Genomic DNA, 21,374 nt, shown 5'->3' with positions numbered 1-21,374 from the left:
TAGAATATTTCAAACCGGTGGATAGCATTATATTTAGTTTGGTGTTTCTCTAGTAAATTTGGTGGATATTGTCGTAATTTCTTTTTTTTTTTTTATTTAGTGGACGGCTGTTTTTCAACTACTTAAAAAATACTATACAATCCTATAAACCAAGCATAACTGGGAGAAGTCGGATAGCACAGTTATTTTATAATTGATAGTAAAACAAGTTTCATACAGTAATTTCACCATTATTGTATTCTCCAACAAAACTAAGGTTTTATTTTATTTATTTATTTACAATTATTTTTTTTTAAAAAAAGCACTTTAAAATTCCATAGAATCTATAAATTTTAAAGGATTTTAAAAATTGATAGCGGTTTAGCATGAAAAATTAGCAATAATAAAACGACTTTATTTTGAAGCGTATAACATTAAAAATTAAAGAAAAAATTCTTACTTTATTAATCCTTTACAACAATTACTTTCACAAAGTTTATAGTTTAAAATCCAACGAAAAATATTTCTCACTAAAATGAAGCAATTAAGAGCCCCAAAATCACTTTTAAAGTTAGATTAGTTAGGTTCAAAAGACTGAAGGGAATTTCTTCAGACAGGAAGCACGTGAATTTTAATGTTTTAAGTTATAGATGAGTGTTTGTATTCAACGGGAAACTTTTGGCATACATTCTGACGGAGAAAAATCCCACATGCCCACTTCGGCCTCTTTTGACACTCAATTTTGTTGTTAGGGTTCCAAGATGAACTAGCATAAGGATCTCTACTAAGCCACTGCCACTATAACTTCACGAAAAAACTGTTTAGGTTTAATATTTATCCAGCTATTATCCATTTCGCGATTATATGCACACAATTTAGAAACTGCTAATGAATCCTTTCTCGAATAGAAAAATTTACATTGCATAAATCAATTAGGCTCCTTAGGAGTGAAATTAACTATACCTTCGCCCAGAATCGAACCAAAGATTTTCTAGTCGCTATCTGGATTACGCTACTAGTGCACCATGACGGCACTAACTAGAGGAACGACATTAATCGTTAAAACATGAACATTTTGAACAGCATATACTTTTCCTAGAAGAAGCAGAACACCACATTTTCATAATTTGAACTACTCACCCAGATAACTGACGTCAGTTATTAATCAATGCCTCCACCACGCTTAAAGTTTTTCTCAGCGAAAAGACGAAACAGCGCAAAAATGACACAAACTGTAAAAAATGCCAGACATTTCGAGCGTTAAACTCCTCATAATGCAGCCACATATAAATACTATATATAAATGGATATAAAATCTCTGCGATAATATTTTATGTGCTCGAATCATAATTTTATGAATATACTCAGCAAACTTCAGTTGTAAAATAGAATGTTAAAAAGATTTCATTCCTAACAGATATACACTAAATGATCCAAGCACAGTTTACCCAGCCAAAACAATAGTTTTCATTTGAAATTTTTTTATGGCTAAACGCCTTTCTCAAAAATAATAATTCAGAATACGTAAGCATTTATACAGACAGCCAAAGCGTTTTAAAGGCGTTGTGTTCAACAAAGAAAACATCTTTACTTATTTAAATAGAAGTAATTCAAGAAATAATGAATATGGAAGTGAATAATCGTCCCATCAGCCTAAACTGGATACGGAGACATACAGGTATAATAGGGAATGAAGCTGCTAATACAACAGCTAAGGCATCCTCATTAAAAAGTGTGATTGATGTCCATCTTCCTTACTGTATATTTAACAATCATGAATAAAATTTCTTAATAACTTTAGTAAAATGCCATAGGAGACAGGAAGAGATAAATGCAAAACGATTAACTCACGAATCTATCACTAAAACGAATAAAAACAAGTTTAATGCAAATAGCAACAAATCAGGGAAAGTTTCCAGCGATTCTTAAGAAGATATGTAAAGTGTGGACGCGGAACGTCAGCATATCTATCAACTGCCAGCCATTATGTTTGGCAACATCCATTACTTTCAATTATTAAAACAAAGTGCCTACCAGGATTTGCAACAAAAATTCCAGCGAAAGATTTATTCTAAGGCCCATATCACACGGCGTTTGTTTCACACGAACAACTGTTTGGGACAATTTTTCTGCCTGGTTTACTATTGAAAGAAAGACGTGCGACTTTTTTCTTCCTTTCGAAAAAAGTTGCAAGTTGTTCGTTTTCAACCAATCAGCTATCAGCGCCGAATGCTGTTAGCTTGTTTGTAATGGAGAACCAGTTTTCCCTGTGTTAACCCCAAAGCGACCTGTGGTGATTGGCTGTTGTGACAAAGCAGAAAAATTGTTCCAAACAGTTGTTCTTTCGAAACAAACCGACGTGTGATAGCAGCCTAAAATACAAAGCGTGTGTTTGCACTTCAACAAATTATGAAATATGTTATTGAAAACGAACCACGGTGCTTATAAATAATTAATCATTAAAAAGTATTTAAGAGCACGTAAAATGTCCTGTTTACATATATATAGACTATAGAGGAAGAGAAAATCATATTAAGTCTTCTTTTCATCTTTATATCTTGCATATGTTTTTGTTCCTTACTCTATTTGTAACATGTCTTGTTTAAGGGCAAGAGAGTAAGAGAAAATTATATCATCTTTCCACCTGTATATCTTGCATATGTTTTTCTTCCTTATTCTATCATTGTATTATATTGCATATTTAGCAAAGGACCAGTGGGTCCCGTTAGGAGGTTAAACAAATTTCAGTCGAGGGTAGATAGTTCGTTTGCCCTACTGAGCGGATGGCTGATCAATTGTTTCGGCGATTTCGGCATGAAATTCAAAATTGTCTCCCCGTTTCGCTCATAGAACGAGACGGGAGTTCAAAAATATAGATATATAAATCCCTAACAGATTCTTCGTCCAAAAAGATAAAGCGGCAAAGAACGACTAATTACAATGAGTTTCCCTCCGCTTTAAAGAGCAAATATTTATCTTATTTGAGAAAATGGTGAAAGGGACAGCCACTAATTTGAAGATCGAATAAATGCGATGATTTCCAGATGGCCCACCCTACTATTCACGCCTATATGAAAACTCCAGACGACATGAAATGTTTACGAAGATGTTGGTTGCAACAAGCTTAGCGTTCTTAAATTCTAATGTTACAAGCGTGAAAGGAGCTTAACAATTATAATGTTTGTTTAATGCATAGAAGACCTTAATGTTATTTAACACAGTATATTGCGAAATGTTGCATTTGCAACGTAGTGTGTTAAACACGCCTAAGTTCATACAGAATCCATCGTAAGGAGTATACAATCACTACGAAATACTTTTTATATATACGGTATTCATGGCTGCTATGTAAGCCTGCCCCCAAAAAGAAAACAATGAGTAAGTTAAAGATGCTACGTATAATTTATAGTTATCAAACTTGAATAATAATAGAAGATTTAGAACATGAAGAATTTTTTTATATCAGAACTCAAATGAAATATTCCACCCGTTGCTTCTACTATGAATTATTTTTGAGTTTGTGATCTTAACTTTAGCGTCCGGAATGCACCCATCCGCGTAATTACGAACACCCACCCACAACTTTTGACTTCCTTCTGAAAACTTCTTTCAGTAACTACCTCCACATACTTGCAGACTTCGTGTTTTGTTAGCGAATTTTTCAAACAGTCGCAAATCTTTTTCTCAAAAGAAGGAGAACGAACGAGGAGGGGGGAATATATCTTCTTCATATAACTTCTGCATGTAAGTGAAGCGAGGTAATATTTACATTGCATTACTAAAACACTTTTTCATGAAGGTAAAAAATATAAGAAAATTAGGTAACCACCATGGAGAAACTGAAAATAATTCGATTTGAAATTAAATAAAATACGTGACAAAAAAATAGTTTTGCTTTACGGATATGATGAAATTTACTTCACTAGGCTCAGACGGTAACCTATGAATACTAAAATTTACACTGATCATCAGATGAAATAACATAAACACGTACCGAGAATAGATTGCAAAGCACAAACCTTACAAATACACGCTAAAAAGAGAAAAAGAATTTAATAAGAACATTTAATACAACACACAATCCGTCTCTCACGCAAATAAATAAATAAAAAGAAGAAAAAGAGATCAGAACTTACTATGCTTCCGTGTAAATACTGCCTGGGGAAAATAATGATTCGGGAATTCAAACGTATAATTTCATTCGCATTTCCAAGTAACCACAAAACACAGCCGCACTCCACGAAAAGGTAACCGAAAACGCGTAAAATGAAGGTCGCTGAGGCAGCGCGTATGTAAAATCCCGCGATCATCGTCATTGGCTGAGAGAAAACACGTGTTGGAAGAAAATAAACAAAAAGGGAAAATGAGAGGAATTGAAAGAGAATGCTAAACAAAAAGACATGCGTTAATTTCTCATCTGGATTATATCGTGAACGCCGTAACACACATTTCACTAACAGAATTTCAAGGTTTCATTAATCTGAATTTGCCTTTTATTCCTTCGCTTTTGTACTTCCTTCAACAAGTTTCATTAACTTCTTGATGTATAAACAAAAAGAATTCTTGCTTGCAAATGTATAACTTGACATACATTGATGCAAATAAATGTTAAACACTGTCAAATTTGATTCAATACTTTTTAAAATGAAATTTGAATATCTATTAGTGTACACGAGAACTTCGAAAGCACACTTTTAAAAAATATGACATTTTATATAGAAGTTCATTATCGTAACGTTAAAAAAAAAAGCTTAAAATAAATGGTTCACTTATACACAAGCAAAGGTCGACTTAAGGGGAATTGGAACCCCAAAATTTTCAAAAAATTGTGATTTCGGATTTTTGCATTTTCAAACTCTCTACACTTTTATCTTTCTAAAAATACCATTCTTTAATCTCTATGAAAATTAGAACTGTAAAAAAATCTAGTTTTAATTTGACATCTACTGCTTTGATGAATGAGGATTTTTACATAAAAACGCGTTTTTCTCGAAACGTGATTTTTTTTTATACTCAATGTACCTTTTCTCAGGAACTACTGCTCACAGGTATCTAAACTTTTTATGGCATATTTATTAGGTTCCCGAATATTTACTGAAATGAGCTTTTTGTAATAAACTTAGAAAAAAAATGCCTAACAAAATATCATGTAATTTACTCTAAAATTCAAAATGTTTCAAAAGCCCATTTCAGTATAATCAGATAGGTAGGTATACTACTTTAATTACAGAAAAAAATTTCAAGCTTGTATCTACAGCAGATTTTGAGAAAAGGTATATCGAAAATGGCCAATTTAACATTGTCGGTATAGGGTTTTCTGATACCCCTTAAGAGTTTATCTGAATATTATAGAACATGCCCATGACTTTTTTACTTTAATGCCTTTTTTACTTTAATTTACACGATTAATTAACATTGCATTACAATTATTAATTTTCATGATATTTTAATTCACTATTTACTCTGCAGTGTTATTAGGTCTTTCTAATGCTGGACATGTGAAAAATGTGCAATGTCTTCGCCGAGATTCGAACTCTGGACCTCCCAAACACGCGTCGAGTGTGCTTCCAGTTACACCACGAAGGCATGAGGAAAGGAGGGAGAAAATACCTTATATACTCTCTCTTTTAAAGGGCAACTGGGGATTAGGGGACCCATACGCCATATCCTGGTGGTGATGAATTATCGTTGACCACCTTTTAGTTCGGGCGTCACTGCAGAGTCATTAGGATTTTTTTGATGCTGGAGACGTGAAAAATGTGCAATGCGCTCACCGTTGTTCGAACTCCTGGATCTCTCGAATATACGTCGAGTCCCAGTTACATCACGAAGGCATGCCGAAAGGAGGGAGAAAATACCTTATAATTTACCTATCAATGACTTAACTTATTAATATTTCATTTAATTATTCATGATCTATTCCTTTATCTATTACTTTACTTATGTTTTGTTCGTGACGGCATTCTACAGAGCCTGAGCACTTCTAATTCTAGAAATGCTCTACAGCGGCGCCCGAAATAAAAGGGTGATGGATGATGATTCTCCATCTCAGGGATTTGGCGATTGGGTCCCCTATCCCAGTTGTTCTTTAAAAGGGGGAGTATATAAGGTATTTCTCCCGCCTTCTTAGAGTGCCTTTATGGTGTAGTGGTCCCGGCGAAGGCGTTGCTTATTCTTCATCGCTCCTGCTTCGAAATAACCTAATGTCTCTACAACCTTACCTGAAAACATTTCGAATTCAGGCCTAAATCTAGTGAAATAAAAATTTTTACTATGTGCATTGCATTATTTTATATGGTGTGCAAAATATATAATACACAGGGTTGGGGCTACGCTTTTGTATCCCGGTGCAAACTCTGCGACACATAAATTCTGCCGATTGGTATGGCCGCTTTGATACACCGACTCTGGTGCCGTATTAATAATATATATGTATACCGTAACCAATTTTAGAATACACGTAATTCTTTCCCTCCTTAATATAATTTTTTAAAACTTTGGGTTTAGCAGCATGAATTTTATGAAAATTCAAGGCATACCGCTGGAGGAAGAACGTAAGAACAGCTACATGTAACGCTATTGTTTACGTACCTCGTATTAGAATGGCGCCGACATGGATGACGCAGTTTCGACTTTAAACATACTTAATAAATTCAGTCGACTCTTGGAGTATTTATATCAAACTGAAGATATTTATTGATATAATATTCACACGTAAACATTTAGTAATAATTCAGGAGTACAGATAAGCATAAAATAAGAATTACAACAGTTACAGGTCAGCTACGCTTTTAGCGACCGAATTCTACGAACGACAAATCTCAAAAGCATGTTGCCAACGCAGGGCAACGAAAAGGTAGAAATTAATTCGACAGGCGTGGAAGTGAACATACTCCCACCCTATCGGGTTTAGTCCTGATACACAGGCAACGGTGAAAGTTTATTAATTCCTCTTTTGAAAACACCAGTTTTAGTTTTGACAGTGGCTACGCAAGCTAAGCCGTCCTTGCCCGGATGGACATCGATGATCCGTCCTATAGGCCAAGCTAGCGGTGGAGATCCATCTTCGATGATAAGAACCACCGTGTCGATTTTTAGATTGGGTCTGTTGTACTGCCACTTGGATCTCTGCTGAAGCGAAGTCAAGTATTCCTTTTTCCATCGCTTCCAGAATCCCAGACGTAGATTCTGTACAAGTTCCCACCTAGAACTCCTTGTGCGTAAAGTCTGATGGGTCTCTGGAAAGTATCACCTGTAAGTTAAAGTATCACCTGTAATGAAATGAGAAGGGGTTAAAACATTAATACAGTCAATATCAGTATCGTTCACGTAAGTAAGTGGACGTGAGTTCAAAATAGCCTCGATCTGGGTAAGTAGCGTTGACAACTCTTCGTAGGTTAAAAGAGTCTCTTTCAATACTCTTCTCAGATGAAATTTCGCTGAGCGAATGCCGGCTTCCCATATTCATCCGAAGTGGGGCGAAGCAGGCGGTATAAAATGCTATTCAATAGATGACTTAGTTAAAATTTTTACTATGTGCATTGCATTATTTTATATGGTGTTCTTAGTTCTCGGGAAACCGATTCCGTTGCATACAAGGAAGACCAAATCTGATTTAGTTCTTGTAGTTTTCGGCATGCTCCCACAAAATTGGTACCGTTGTCACTGTAAATGTGCCGTGGTGCACCGCGACGTGAAATGAAACGTCTAAGTGCAGCGATAAACGAGCCTGCCGTCAGGTCACTGACTGTTTCCATATGCACAGCTTTAGTCGACAAGCAAACAAACAGAGCTATATAGCCTTTCGTTGTTTTAGAGCCACGACCCTTATATGGTATATCATTGAATTCTCTTTTAGGGGTAGGTCCGAAATTACAAAGAGATATTTTTGAGATTTTGATTAATTTTCGATTTCCTAAAATTGTTTTCACTGCCGATGTGGAGAAGATGTATCGTCAGGTGATGGTAGCCCCTGAAGATCAGAATTATCAATTGATACTTTGGCGATACAATTCCAGTGATAAAATGCGCACGTACAAGTTGACAACAGTTACAGGTCAGCTACGCTTTTAGCGACCGAATTCTACGAACGACAAATCTCATATGAGTGTTGCCAACGCAGGGCAACGAAAAGGTAGAAATTAATTCGACAGGCGTGGAAGTGAACAGCTATATATGTAATTTTTCCCATGCAGAAATATAAGAGAGCCCCTAAATAATCTATAATTTTTATAATAAACATAAATCAGTAAGCAGGAAGAACCCTGGTGATTTCTAAAATACTACAGAATAAAAGGAAAATAACTGTATTTGGTAGTAACAGAATTAGATTTCTGCAGAGATATTAAAAAAAAGGTGCTAGCCTCAATTTAATTTAAATACGCGGTATTAATTCTAGATGTTGATTTTTCGCGTTTTCAAATTAATGCCATTAAACACAGCTCTTTCTTATTCACATTATCTTGTTTCTGATAGCTGCACTGAATAGAAGAACCGTGAACACAGGTTCCATATTCTGACAAATTTATCGTTACTGAAAGAATGGGTGTAAGAGTACTAGAATACTCCACAAGTTCACGGGCCTCTGACCTTGGATGCCAAACAAACAACAAATGTCCCTATGATGTAACTAATTTCGCTTCCTGAAAATTTATCTCATTTTGCTCACAAGATTATTAAAATTATTATATAAAATTACGTAAACGAGATTAGTATTAAGATTTAGGTTAAAACTTTAAGTTCTCTCAGCAGCAAAAATTTCAAAATTCGGGGAGGGGAAAATCCTAAACACTTGTAGTTTTCATGTTTTTATTCAAGCTATTAAACTCTTATAATAATTTAGGAGTTCTTAAATTTTTTTTCAATTATTTAAGTTTTATTTTTCAATTAGCCACACATAGGCCGAGCTGACTCTCAATCACTAGCACTTTAATCCGGATTAAGTTTTAAGACCTCTAGCAATTAGGATAAACGTCAGGATGAGCTTGAAAAATGAGGAACTGAATCAAGTTACGACAAAACCCTTCATCAGTTCATGAAAACAATATGTAGGACGCCCAAGTTCAGTTTTTAGAATGAAATTAATAAGCATTAAAGAGAGTTTTAATTTGCAGTCCAGTACCGGAAAACAATGGCGTTGGCTAATCGACTGTGTAGAACACAAATATTTAAAAGCTTTCCAAATTTAATTTTAATATTTTTAACAGAATAGATGAATTCAAATGTTCTCAAAGAGCATAGATCTTCAACAATCTTAGTCTTACGCGGTCCTCGATCCCCAGAATGACTCCAAATCAGAGAAATATAAAAATACACTATCTTATAAAAATAGGTCGACTTCAACTAATAAATAATATATAAACAGTGCTTTCATGGAATAAAAGAAATTAAATTTAAAACGCAAAGCCTCCAATACTATTTCAGGACAATCAGCAATAAAGTAAATATCTATAAATTTCTTACAACGGCATCACTTAATACGATACTGCGTGAATTATGAAACATCACGCCAGACTATTTTCCTGTTGCGGCATGAAAAGCAACGTATTTGCAAAACTCCCCAGAGCTTTGATTTTGCTTGCAAAAGTTTCCTCGAGGAGCTTTTTGTTTACGTCTAATTTAGCTTTCCATTCGTCATTACATTACCGGAAATTTTACGCTCGAGAACATCACTGAGATTTAATAACATTTTATTGCAACATCGCGGAGAAAAATAATTAAACATATCAAACAACACGTTTTTGAGCTTCCGCCGGCATGAACACTATTTATGCCACGGGATAAATAGAGTCCTGATTTATGCCACCAAGCATCAATGCATGAAATAGCAATTAGAGTAATCGTTTGGGATTTATCACGTAAATTTATTTCAGGTGAGCATGTAATGTTTAGGCATATATTTTTTCTTTAATTAAGTGTGCAAACTTTGAAAAATGAAGATAATAAAATGCAATATAAATTTTATGATTAATAAATGTTTCATTTTATAGTAATACACACTTTATGCATTTTACCTTTATTGTTTTTATTTATTAAATCAATTTTATAGCATTACATTTGCATTATATTTATGCATAATAATGTTTTTATAACATCTTCAAATGAATCCTCATAAAGTTATCCTCAATATCTTAATGCTAGAAGTTTAAAAAAATAAATTCAGAAGGAATTAAATACACAATCAAATTGGAGAAAATTATTGGTCTTATTATAAGCACTGAAAACTAAAGCGCATTACTGCAGTCTTAATTTGAAAACCTATACTCTGTAGCTGTTACTGTGGGCTAAATCGAAAATTGACTAAAATTCATTACAGACTGTCACCAGTTTTGAGACATGAAAAAATTCATGATGGCCAATGCTTACAGTCGGCTGAAAAAATCCAATCGATTATCTGCAGATGGCTACAGAATCAGAAAACGGATTATGGCGAACAAAAAAACACTAAAATTGGTGTCACGAATGGTCTCCAGAGTTATAAATTCTTATATTTTAGCTATCTGTTTAATTTTGTTAATCTATGGAATTTTTTGAGGAAAATATTAGTATGAATTACTTTTCGACCTTATAGCTGTAGTGAACAAAAAAAAAAAAAAAAAAAAAAAAAGAGAGAGAGAGAGTGGTTTTTTTTTTTTTTTTTTTTTTTTTTTTTTTTTCCCTCTCTCTCTCTCTATACAGATCAAGTGATAACACCTCATAAAATAACGGCAGAAAGTGAGTTCTGAAAACATTCTAATAGCAAAATCGGTTAACATTAGCTGAACATTTAATAGTGATCAGAATGGCATAGATCATCATAGGAAAAGCGTAACACCGATTTACTACAGCAGTAGTCTCTCTATATATAGCTACTAGCAAAGTCCATGACTCACATTTGATGCTCCATAAAGCTACGAGAAGTCCCAGATTTGTTGATGCCAAAGATGTGGGTGAACTGCACACATAGTGTCGGAAACCGTAGGAAAACTATGTAGTTGTAAATGTTTTTTAATATTAAAGTCACAAGGAATAATATCTAAAAAAGAGAACGGCATACGCTTTTTAACATTATTTTGCAGCTGGTACGAAAGACCACCAGCAAAAGGTATTATAGAAGGTAATGTGGGTTGAGCAGAGAGAAAAAGACGTCGTTTTCCTTAGGCAGCTTCAGACCACCAGCAAAAGGTATTATAGAAGGTAATGTGGGTTGAGCAGAGAGAAAAAGACGTCGTTTTCCTTAGGCAGCTTCACTCAAGTTCCGTCACACGAAATGTCCATACTACGCAGCATTTACATTTGGCTACGAAGCCGCTTCATGGAGGTGTGCCCCATGTTTATGCAAGTCGATAGCAGCCCCTCCACACCACATACACACACAAAATAAAAATTTCATTTTTACAACGGCCAAACGAAATATATATATATACATATGTATAAAAAAACACCCCGAAAGCTTTCTCATTTTATATTACGCTCAAATGGGTGTTTCATTTACAGACATGTACACGTTTCGAGAACATGTGGGCTAACTCTACACTAAACTAAAATTATTTAAAAACAGCATATCTTTATTTTTTCCGATAGACAGTCTCTCGGGCTGGAGATAAGAATGTTTTATTCCCTACATTGTTGCCACTGCTCGCTTTGAATTCGTTCAGTTTTTTTAAATCTAAAATTTGTTAAAGTTTTACAAAATATGAAATAGATAATAAAAGAAATTCCAAATTTGGACTTCCAGGTGCCCATTTCCGGGTGTAGGACTATGTTATTAAAAATTTGATGACTCTAGGCACCGTTGTTTTTTCACAATGCGAGAAACATATAGATTCATGTAGATACTTCATTATTTAGTTTCTTTAAATACGTATAGGGGATAATATTTGGTGGCAACAATTTGAAAAGTGATTCAAAGCAAAATGCCGTTTCGAGACTAACAGCCCTTTTGGGCTAAAAAAACTATTCATAGCGGTTCCGCGGCATAAGGGAGCGTGCACAAACTGTAGATCATCTACTCGTTTGAAATTGATGCCCCTTATGCCTATTTGGTACGCGCGCATTTTTAAGCTAGTTCGATTTTCGTTTCAATTCCTGATAACTTAACCGAGCAGTAAGAGATGAAATAAATCTTCGGCACCTTTATGGAAACAAAGGTTTTGAAACCGGTGCTTGTACCCTTATGAAAAACGCTGAATTGTTCGGGTATTTAAAAAAATTCAAAATGACAAATTGCTATACATATATGTGGACATTCGATCTTACAACGTATCCACCTTTCTCCTTCCTGCACCTGGCAACCGCATCAGCAGCTAGATGATTCTCGAAGCTGTGTGATAAGTTGACTACTCCACATCTGCGCGTGAGAGATGCTGCGACAGCAACGTGGTGAACGGATCCTAAATCAATTACGTAGTAGCTAGAGACTTTGAAATTTCCCCATTTGGTGTGAGGATTACCACTATTGTGATGCCACCCTCTGCTATGGAGCTAAATTTTTATCTTACTTCTTTTCATCTTTCTATGTTTCTTTTTTTTTTTTTCATTAAAATACTAAATCTTAACATTGGTGCCATTCTTAAAGTAAAGTAGAAAGACACCCCCATAGGGGCTCGGCCCCGCGAACTCTTTCGACCCCTTGTGATGGACTACTGTGGAATAATATCGCAAGATTCCAGTTGTTGTGATTCGTCAGCACGTAAGTACATCTAATTTTATTTGATGAAGTAATACTAATGAGGAAGTAATATTCTTTCAAGTAATTATGAATATTTCATGACGCCTTTTTATGAAGTTTAGGTAAAATCCTAGTATACGGTGCAGCCTTGGCGCGACTTAGAAAATTATCGCCAACACCAAAAATGTTCCAAAGAACGTCTATATATATATATACTATACACTATATGCTATGTGTGTATATACATAGTATATATACTGTATAAATAGTATATACTATGTTTAACTATATATTTTCTTTGAATGACCCGTTAACTACTCATCGTATATGTCCCGTTTTTACTGCTCAACATAAAGTCGCCAAAAGTAGCCAAATCCCGTGTGCACCGGATATTAGGATTAAACCGAAGTTTATTTGAAGAAGCGAAAATCATTTGATTTTGATGAAAATTCATTTTATTTTTGAATGATTATTACCTTGAAGAATTAACACTTCCGTTTTCGAATTTGATGTTGATGATAATTAATTAAACAGTGTTGATGAAGTTTAATTGAGATTTTGATGGAAATACATTACTGACTATTTACAGAATTGTGATGTATTAAAAAAGTTATATTAAAGAATTACTTTCGTTTTTGAATTTGATGCATAAATTTCTTATTTCTTGTGATGCCTATATTTTTTTTCCAAGAACTGTACAATATTATTTGAAGCTATTAATTTTTATATCATATCTGAACGTGAAATTCTATTTTCCATTCTTAACATTGTCTTATATGAAGATTTGTTTGACGATATATTTTACCATTTGTTTGAATCATATGTTCACAATTTCATTTATGATTTTTGAGTGTTTTAACATCATAGTTATTGTGTAATATACTAAGAAGAATTAATATTATTTTGAAGAATATGAAAAATTAAGAGTATATTTTGGTATACTAATTTCTGAAACCAGATAAATAATATTTGATGAAATCGAAACATACATATTTTGTGGAATTTCATATTTGGTTACAACAAAACTGATAACTAATGGCTATACTTAACGATTATCCCAACATTGCACAGTCATTAAAAACCTCCAGTACCAAGCATATCAAGCTTTTACATCGTTTAGTTTTTGGCTCAGATGGTGATCGGCAGAATCGTGCTAGGTTACGCAATTTTTCTGGTTTTCCCAAACCATTTAACTTTGAAGATACGAAACAAAAAATTATCACAGAATTTTCTCTCGCGGAATTAATTGCTATATGTAGCGTACTGCATTTAGAATTTTCCATCGATATTGAAAACTGTGCTAACAATATTCTTACGAACCTAGCTGATCTCTCATTATTAAAATCAGATTCCCCGACCACAGCGACCTTGAAGAAGAAGTTTTGGTGCAAAGTTCACCCTCGACGCGTAGCGTCGCCCAAACAGCCATTAATGACACTCCAGATGAATCTTTATGTAAACAAATGGAGGCAAAAATCTCTCTTGAAAGTGCGCCTGCAAATTTATTGGTATCAACTAACCCGCAAACAGACTGTTCCGTTTCAATGTTTTGGCTTAAAGGACATTGTTGATTTGATCAAACCTTTTTCCTCTCGGAATAATTACAGCGTTGAAACTTTTATTTCTGACATAGAAGATATTTTTAATCTCTATGAGATCACGAGTCCTGTACACCAAGTAATTTTTGTTAAAAAATGTCTTGCAGGTCCAGCTTTAATAAGATCAATTCGTGGAATTACTAATTGGGAACAATTAAAACACCATTTATTAGATGAATTTTCGGAAAAAATTAATAGACAATAAATAATGGACATAAAATAATGGAATCTCGTCACATGAAAATATCTGAAACCTTACAAGAATATTTTTTAGCTATGAGAGACCTCGCACACAAAGGTTCTATGGATGATTTTTCTTTGATTGATTATGTTATCAATGGTATTCCTGATTCATCAAACAACAAAATAATTTTATACGGTTGTAAATCCATTCCTGAATTTAAAGAAAAACTGAAGATTTATGAAAAACTCTTTAACAATTCAAAACAGTTGAAGCAAAATACTCCAAAGAAATTTACAAATTTCTTTTCCCAGTGCTAAAATTCATGCTAAACATACCTCAGACACTCAACCAGTATGTTATTCTTGTGGTTTAAAAGGCTACAAAAGCAATTCTTGTCCTAATAAATCTAATGGCAAATTATGTTATGGCTGACAAAATTGTGGTCACGTTCATTCCAACTGTCCCAAACGTTTTAGTAGTTCCATCACGGAATCTGCTCCTAATTCTTCTACATCTGATAGTACTGTAAATGCTCTTTCTACTCAAAATTTTTCTAAAAATCCTATGTGTTTACGTACCTCGTATTAGAATGACGCCGACATGGATGACGCAGTTTCGACTTTAAACATACTTAATAAATTCAATCACTCACGTCTATTTAAACCAAACTGAATACATTTAATAATAAAACATTCACACGTAAACATATAGTAATAATTCAGGAGTACAGATAAGCATAAAATAAGAATTACAACAGTTACAGGCCAACTACGCTTTTAGCGACCGAATCCTACGAACGACAAATCTCCAAAACGTGTTGCCAACGCAGGGTAACGAAAAGGTAGAAATTAATTCGACAGGCGTGGAAGTGAACATACTCCCACCGTATCAGGTTTAGTCCTTGAAAACACCAGTTTTAGTTTTGACAGTGGCTACGCGAGCTAAGCCGTCCTTGCCCGGATGGACATCGATGATCCGTCCTATAGGCCAAGCTACCGGTGGAGATCCATCTTCGATGATCTGGGTCTCTGGAAAGGAAGTTAAAGTATCACCTGTAATGAAATGAGAAGGGGTTAAAACATTAATACAGTCAATATCAGTATCGTTCACGTAAGTAAGTGGACGTGAATTCAAAATAGCCTCGATCTGGGTAAGTAGCGTTGACAACTCTTCGTAGGTTAAAAGAGTCTCTTTCAATACTTTTCTCAGATGAAATTTCGCTGAGCGAATGCCGGCTTCCCATATTCCTCCGAAATGGGGCGAAGCAGGTGGTATAAAATGCCATTCAATAGATGACTTAGTTAGTTCTCGGGAAACCAATTACGTTGCATACAAGGAAGAAGACCAAATCTGATTTAGTTCTTGTAGTTTTCGGCATGCTCCCACAAAATTGGTACCGTTGTCACTGTAAATGTGGCGTGGTGCACCGCGACGTGAAATGAAACGTCTAAGTGCAGTGATAAACGAGTCTGCCGTCAGGTCACTGACTGCTTCTATATGCACAGCTTTAGTCGACAAGCAAACAGAGCTATATAGCCTTTCGTTGTTTTAGAGCCACGACCCTTATTAAATTTCATGGTAATAGGACCAGCGTAATCCACACCAGATGCGGAAAAAGGTCGTTGCAAAGTCACACGATGTTCAGGTAAGTCACCCATCAATTGCGGATTTGAAGCAGCTTTAAATCGATGACATATTAAGCAATGCTTGACACAACTGCGTATCAGTTTCTTTCCTCCAATTATCCAGTAAGATTGTCTGATGATGTGTGATAATAAAGGACCAGCATGAAGGTTAGTAATATGAAGTTCTTTCACTAGTAATTCGCTAAATTTATGTCGAGAAGGAAGTATGACAGGATGTTTGATGTTAAATGCTAAAGATGAATTTCGAAGACGTCCTCCCACTCGTAAGAGACCATCTGGATACAAAGAACGTAGTTGGCTCTTCTTGGGTAAAGGTTTCTCTTCTTAATACATTGCAAATCATCTTTGAAATAATGATTCTGAATCCAACGAATAATGAAATTTTCTGCTACTCGAATCTCTAGCAATGTTAGCGACATAAGGCAGCTGGAGTCAATGACAGTACGTGAAATGTTCTGAGTAACATGATGCTTCTTGCAATTAGTAATAAATCTTTGGCAGTAAGCCAGAATACCAACAATTTTACAACGCGAAGAGTAATGCTCGAACAAATTAGCTAATAAATCATTCGATTCATTTATATGAGAAATAAAAATAGGATCAGATGTTTGTTCGGCCTTTACTTCAGCATCATCTTCAGATTTTAATTCATATTTAGGCCATTTTTCCTCTTCCTGACGCAACCACGGTGGACCATTCCACGACAAAGTACAATTTGGTAGGAGTTGAGGTTCAATACCACGAGAAGCAATGTCTGCAGGATTCATTTTAGAGGAAACATGATTCCAATGTTTAATAGGTATCACTTTTATGATTTGAGATGTTCTGTTTGCCACAAAAGTTTTCCACTTACGTGGATGAGCTGATAGCCAAGACAGAACTACCTTGGAATCCGTCCACGCAAAGATTTCAAAATCAAACTTCTTTAAAATGTTCAATAGAGATCGCATTAATCTGGTCAACAAATACGCAGCACAGAGTTCTAATCGAGGAATGGATACTTGCTTTATAGGCGCGACTTTAGTCTTTGATACCAAAAGATTAACCTTAACCGTACCATTGCACTTTTGGCGACAGTAAATGGCTGCTGCATAAGCCTGCGAAGATGCATCAGAAAATCCATGTAGTTGGATAACACTGTCCGTTGTAAGTATGACACATCTCGGAATTTCACAATTATTGATTTGACTGAATGTCTCTTGAAATTTAAACCAATCATCTGAGATATGCTGGGGAACAACTGAATCCCAGTCGCCTTTAACTAACCATAGTTTTTGATAGAATATTTTAATCAATATAGTGCAAGGAGATAAGAGACCTAAAGGATCGAAAATGCGAGCAGATTCTGCTAATATGCGTCTTTTTGTTATAGGTGCGTTGATGTGCAGTGTAGCTTTAAAACTGAAGGTATCAGTAGTTGAATTCCAAAACAGGTCCTAAGACTTTCGATCTCGAATTAGGAGATATCTCAAAATCAGAATTCAATGAACGATGTTCCTTAAATTCAGTTAAGAATTCTACAGAATTTGAATTCCACTTCCTCAAATCAAAACCACTTGCATGTAAAATTGAAGATATTTTCTTGCAGACAAATACTGCATCATCAACTGTATTTGCACCCGACAATAAGTCGTCTATATACATATCCTCTTGCAATATACGAGATACATGTGATTCCTCTTTAGACTCCAAAGCTACCTGCTTCAGACATCGAGTTGCTAAAAATGAAACAGAGGAAAGACTATAAGTAACTGTTTTCAACTTGCACGTGCGTATTTTATCACTGGAATTGTATCGCCAAAGTATCAATTGATAATTCTGATCTTCAGGGGCTACCATCACCTGACGATACATCTTCTCCACATCGGCTGTGAAAACAATTTTAGGAAATCGAAAATTAATCAAAATCTCAAAAATATCTCTTTGTAATTTCGGACCTACCCCTAAAATAGAATTCAACGATATACCATTTTCAGATTTACAGGATGCATCAAAAATTACTCTTAATTTTGTCGTTGTGCTAGAAGGTTTAATTACCGCATGATGAGGAAGATAAAACTTTTCTATATCCGATCTGTTAGATAAATCATCATTAATCACAGTCATATGTCCTAACTGTTCATATTCACGTATGAAATCTTTATACTGTCTTTCAAATTCCGGATTATCTTTGAATTTTCATTCCATGGAACGCAACCTAGAAATTGCTGCCGGTTTTGAATCACCCAACTTCAAATGCGATTTATAAAAGGGAAGTTTTACAACAAATCGCCCATCTGAATTAACAGTATGAGTGTTTTGAAAATGTGATTCACAAAATTGTTCCTCAGGTGTCAGAAATTCCTTCTTCCCAACATCGACAATATCCTCCATTTCCCAGAAACGCTTAAGTTCGTAATCAATATTTATATTATCTTCTAACTTTATGAAGTGTGCATTTGCTGTTTTGGGGCCTTCCATATTATTTCCGACCTTCCCAGCAATCACCCAACCGAAAATTGTATTTTGAGCTACAGGCTCATTTTTCGAACCATATATTTGGCCACATCTTAAAACGGGGAAAAAATAATCAGTTCCTAAAATAAAATCAATTTCTTTGGGTTGAGCAAAATTCGGATCCGCTAACGGAATAGATTTAATGTATTCTATATGCTTTACATTAATAACTTGTTCCGACAATGGCAAAGTTAACCTATCCAAAATGTATGCGTTAACATCAATTACTTGATTATTTAACTAAAATTTGACCGAACTTTAAAATCAACAGAACCACGAGTTTTGGAAGCTGGCACTTCGCCAATTCCACGCAAAAGTAATCTTTGATTTGTTCTTTTTAATCCTAATCTTCGAACAGCTCGTTCAGAAATAAACGAACTTTCACTTCCGGAATCCAATAATAATTTAATTTCGATAGTTTCGCCACTGGATGAAAATGCGAGTGCGAGAACTGTAGGCAAAATCGCCGAGTTACAATTTTGAATCGTATCACTCACAACTACCTGACCTTGACCCTCGCATGATTCATTCGAAATTCTCTCTGGAGTGCTTTCGTTTTCATTTGGCGCTTTTAAAAGCTGTACATTGTTAGCTTTAATATCTTCATGCAACAAACTATTATGCGTTTTTGAATTACACAAATTACACTTTAACTGTGAATTACAGTTTTTGATTAGATGTGAATTTAAACATAAAAAACACAATCCTCGTTTTTTCACAAAGTTCTTTCTAGCAGTAACATCCAAATTTTTAAATTTAACGCATTTATATAACGCATGAAGTCCGTTACATTTCGAACATTTAGTATTACTAAATTTAGAATTCTGTAATGTTTTAGAACTAACATTACTACTTTTATCAACAACTTTAGCTTCCGCTTCTTTATTTATGATAATTTCGAGAAAAGAACACCTTAAATTTAAAAATTCAAAAAATGATTTCAATGTAGGAAAATCATCTTCCGCTGTTTTCTGCGCCCATAGCTTTCGAGTTTCTGAATCTACCTTTTGAAGCAACATAAATATTAACCATGGATCCCTAGAAGTTGCTTCATCACCAAGAGCTTTTAAACCTCTGATAACTTCATCGGAAGTATCAGCTAATTGCCGTAAGTTAACATTATAAACCTGCGAAATACATTTTTGATCCATAAATGTTTTAATTAACGATTGTACAATTTGTTCTTTTTATCGTACCTAGCGAGCAATTTTGCCCATGCTCCTTCATAAGAATTATTTGATAACGGAATATGTTTAATTATAGAAGCTGGTTCATCAGCAAGTGATCCGATTAAATACTGAAATTTCTGTATATTCGATAAAGAAGTATTATGCACTGTTGCAACAAACAAATCTTTAAAATTCATCCAGTCATTAAAGTTACCCGAAAAAATAGGAATATTCAACTTAGGTAACTTAAAGTTACTAATATTAGAATTTCCTGTAACATTTGGCACATTAGCCACATTTAATACATCTAATAAATTTTGATACTGAAGTTTCAAACTAAAATACTTCGATTCAAAATCTTCAATTTCTGACTGTTCTTCTGGTAATTGGGAATCAAATTTATCAAAATCTGAATAAATCCTTTCTAAGCGCTCCAGATGCAAAATTACTTCATTTTTAGATAAATCGGAAGAAATAGTATTCTGAAGCCTTGTGAAGGCTGCTTTTGCCCTACCACGCAATCTAATGACAGTAGCTTGATCCATAATAAGTAATCGAAGTATTCAAGTTCAAAATCAAAATCAATACAAAATAGATATAAAACTTCAAGAATCAAATTTAGATGTAAATCGAACTAAAAAATAATCACTTATCTGTATTTGAACTGCTGACGAATTCTTGATCTGATCTCGTCAGCGTGCCTCCAAAATGATGTTTACGTACCTCGTATTAGAATGGCGCCGACATGGATGACGCGGTTTCGACTTTAAACATACTTAATAAATTCAGTCACTCACGTCTATTTAAACCAAACTGAATACATTTAATAATAAAACATTCACACATAAACATATAGTAATAATTCAGGAGTACAGATAAGCATAAAATAAGAATTACAACAGTTACAGGCCAGCTATGCTTTTAGCGACCGAATCCTACGAACGACAAATCTCCAAAGCGTGTTGCCAATGCAGGGCAACGAAAAGGTAGAAATTAATTCGACAGGCGTGGAAGTGAACACTATGCATGTTGATATTCAACTTAAAGGAACTCAGTTAACTGCTATGACACTAGATCACAATCAACGCTAATTATCGAGCAATCATACCGCAAAATTCTCCACCATTACATCCTTCCAGAATTACATTTTCAGGCATTGGCCGAGACACAGTTCAAAGTATTGGATTCTTTCAGGACTACATTCAAATTGAAAACACTATTTTACCTGCTAAAATCCATGTAGTAAAAAACTATATGATTCCTCTTGATGCCATTATTGGAATAGACTTTTTGCAACAAACTCGATTTACATTTGATAAAGATGGTATTCATTTATGCAACAATAATAATGATCAAATTTTTGTTAATGTTGCTAATGTTACTCATGATCACACATTTCCACCTGATCTTTCACACATCTCAAAATCGGAAATTCTCGAAGAAGTTCAACATATCATTATTCCTCACAAACCAAACGAAGTTAACACTGCTATGGAAGATTTTCAGAAAATAACAGAAAATGAAATTCAGTTGAAGAAAACAGTTAAGGAAAATGATAATGATGATGCACATGACGATGACGACACTTTGGATTTGGATGATTACGATGACAAAGATGATGCTGATACCAATCATGGAGCTCATGACGATGAT

At 34.6% G+C, this 21,374-nt stretch overlaps 1 protein-coding gene across 3 annotated transcripts in view; it reads right to left on the bottom strand.

Moving 5' to 3' along the window:
* LOC118186200 (band 3 anion transport protein-like) overlaps window positions 1-21,374 on the bottom strand; it is a 422,199-nt gene that overhangs the window by 164,059 nt on the left and 236,766 nt on the right. The window contains exon 1 of one of the 3 annotated variants that reach the window (XM_085810868.1): window positions 4,116-4,225. The exons of the other annotated variants lie outside the window; for them this stretch is intronic. The gene's annotated coding sequence lies outside the window, so the exon portion shown is untranslated. Of the gene's footprint in view, window positions 1-4,115; window positions 4,226-21,374 lie in introns of those variants that run through there. 3 annotated transcript variants of the gene reach the window in all.

Source organism: Stegodyphus dumicola, chromosome 2, assembly GCF_044657685.1.
Source record: "Stegodyphus dumicola isolate Sdum_Otavi_A_Nest chromosome 2, ASM4465768v1".
NCBI lineage: Eukaryota > Metazoa > Arthropoda > Arachnida > Araneae > Eresidae > Stegodyphus > Stegodyphus dumicola.
This window is presented reverse-complemented; position numbering and strand designations above follow the sequence as displayed.